Genomic DNA, 2,930 nt, shown 5'->3' with positions numbered 1-2,930 from the left:
ATCACTTGATTTAGCCTCTTTATTTTCCGTCACGTTTATTTGGGGGGCAGAGTCTGTGCTTTGGTGGGCATGCATTAAGTTAGAAGAGAGCTTGTGGAAGTCAGTTCTCTCCATCTACCATCAAAGTCCTGAGAATCAGCTCAGGCCATCAGGAGGGGCAGCAAGTACCTTTACTCTTCATGTCAACTCACTGCCCCAGTCCCTGTGTGCTTAAGACAAGGCTAAAACACCAGTATCTACTCACAAAACTTGTACAGAACCAGGAAATACGTGCTCTATGTGATGTCATGTGCCTATGACACTGGATGCTAAGGCAAGAGGAATGCAAGTTTGAAGCAAATGGCTTCATAGTGAGAACCTTGTGTGGAAAAAAATTAAACAAAATGAAATAATACAAGAAACTGCTCAATTTGCCACATGTTGTGCATTCAGAAATAAAGTAGTAGGTGTCTCCACTCTAATAGACACCATAAAGAGTTTCCATTGAAATACAGGTTAGAAAATTATTCATTTATTGAATATTTTCATATTTTGTATTAAAACAGTGAGGTTATTTCACATGTATATTTTTGTCTCCCTAACATTTCCACATCTGATCACTATTATTACTATGTCCTATCATAACATTCCATATGTACTTAAAACCAAGTAAAGGGTGGAGTTCCATCCTTGAAAACTAAACAGGCATTTTAGACAACACATTCTTGGCAATGGAACCTGGACAACATTTATCAAACAAAGTAGGGAAAGTTCTCACTTTGCATTATAAAAAGGGAAGCCAGATATAGCAAGTGTTACAGAAATTAAGTAAGACAGAATATTTCAAACTGTTTAAACCATTTTCTAAAAGAGAAATCTCCTCCACTGCCAGAGATCTTGAATAGCCTCCTGGTCAGTCATCCAGAAGCAATTCTTCACATAATTAATGAACTGGGCTACAACTTTGGGAAGAGAACCACCTTTTTCTATGCTTGTTAGCATTTTTGCCTTAATGTCGTCGTCTAGGTCCTTTGCAGGTTTTAGGAGTTTTTTCCTGTTTTTTGAAGGACTCTTGACCTTTTGATCTTGGTGTTGAAGGTTTTAAGTCTTTCTCATTTTGTGCATTTTTGGCTGGGGTATCTGGTACATATTTCTTCAGTGTAACTTTTTCTTCAGCTTCTTCATCGAAATCATCATCTTCTTTATCGTCATCATTGTCCTCATCATCCTCCCCCTCATCTTCATCGATTTTTACCTTTTTATGTGGAACTTTGCTACTACCTCCAGGAGCAGATCGCTTGAAGACATACTTAAGAGTTTCACATCCTCCTCATCTTCATCTTCTGACTCAGCATCTTCCTCTACACTACTAGGTGCTGGCTACTAATGGGCACAGACCCTGAACCACACCTCAGCCGTAAGACCACAGGTGGTGTGATTTCAAAGCCCCCAAGGGAAACTGTTGATTGTACAGGCATTTTCAAAGTTGCCAGTGTTACTTTAATTGGATTGCCTTTGTAGTTCATTGCTTCTGCCTCTACGATGTGTAATTCATCTTTTGCCTCTGCCCCTAAACTAGCCGTTCTTAGTGACAACTGGTGTTCATTCTCATCATTATCCACCTTAAAGTGGTAATCTTTGTCATCTTTTAGTTCACAACCGAAAAGGTAGTTTTGTGGCCTAAGAGGGCTCATGTCCATGTCCATCGAGTTTTCCATGAGGTGGAGGTGCGCACTTTGGTGTGAGAGAAGTCGGACTAGGAAACTGCCTGCTACTCGTCAGAACACACATGCAGGACAGATTCACGCCAGGGACTGTTTTCTTATTTTAAAGCATTCCACAAATGCTTTACAGCTGCTAAGCAACAGTTCTAATTTTGGAAGCTGCCATTTTAGTAACAATAACATAATTCTAAGAGTTGATAGAGAGAGATGCAAACAACTTTACGAACCAAGTCTGCCGTGTGACTCCCAGACAGCGAGAACCAGTAAAATAAAGAGGCCCATGCTTCCTGCCTCTAGTGTACTTCTGCTTTGTTGTGGGATATTTGTAAACTGTGTGAAAGTGTACTGTTGTGATAAAAAGCTGAATGCCCAATGTGGGGTTTCTGGGGAGAGAAAGAAAGAGGAAGAAGAAGCTAGGTGCAAGAGAGACAGCAGATAAGGAAGAAGCAAGACGGGTGGTGCGTAGCAGGATGAAGATTAATAGAAAAGGGTTAATTTAAGTTATAAGAGCTAGTTAAAAGAAAGGCTAAGCTAAGCCTAATTTCATAATTAATAAGAAGTCTCTGTGTCATTATTTGCAGGCTGACGATCCAGACTAAAAACTACTGTTACACTCTTCCTGGCATATAAATTCAATCAAATGGATAAAGTAGTTGTTTGTGTTTCTCAGAAGAAACAGAATGGCACTGGGGTAGCTTCCTGTACTTCTAGATATTGAGTATTGAGAAGCAGGAATTGTCACCTGAGCCCAGAGTTTGAGGACAACCTGGACAATATAGCATGATAAATGTCTGTTTTCTCTCTTTTCCCTCATAAGCAAACTTCAAAGAATTGCTGGAATAGTGTATTCCCCAGCAATAAAGTCCCTGGTGGACATCAGTGAGAACCTCATTCTTTGAAGTTAGAGGGAGGCACATGATTTGGTCTGGAAATTGGCTAGCATGATTCAGCAGTTTCCCAGGCCAGTATTGGAACTGGAGGTCAGCCCCAGAATGTGAACTCTTCTTCTTCTTCTTCTTCTTCTTCTTCTTCTTCTTCTTCTTCTTCTTCTTCTTCTTCTTCTTCTTCTTCTTCTTCTTCTTCTTCTTCTTCTTCTTCTCCTTCTCCTTCTCCTTCTCCTTCTCCTTCTCCTTCTCCTTCTCCTTCTCCTTCTCCTTCTCCTTCTCCTTCTCCTTCTCCTTCTCCTTCTCCTTCTCCTTCTTCTTCTTCTTCTTCTTCTCCTTCTCT

The 2,930-nt window shown here is 40.3% G+C and overlaps 1 pseudogene; it reads right to left on the bottom strand.

Annotated features, from left to right (window-relative positions):
• Positions 1-763: 763 nt before the first annotated feature.
• LOC101844615 lies at positions 764-1,709 on the bottom strand (annotated as a pseudogene).
• Positions 1,710-2,930: the final 1,221 nt, after the last annotated feature.

The sequence above is a fragment of the Mesocricetus auratus genome, unplaced genomic scaffold (genome assembly GCF_017639785.1).
Source record: "Mesocricetus auratus isolate SY011 unplaced genomic scaffold, BCM_Maur_2.0 Super-Scaffold_6730, whole genome shotgun sequence".
Classification (NCBI taxonomy): Eukaryota; Metazoa; Chordata; class Mammalia; order Rodentia; family Cricetidae; genus Mesocricetus; species Mesocricetus auratus.
This window is presented reverse-complemented; position numbering and strand designations above follow the sequence as displayed.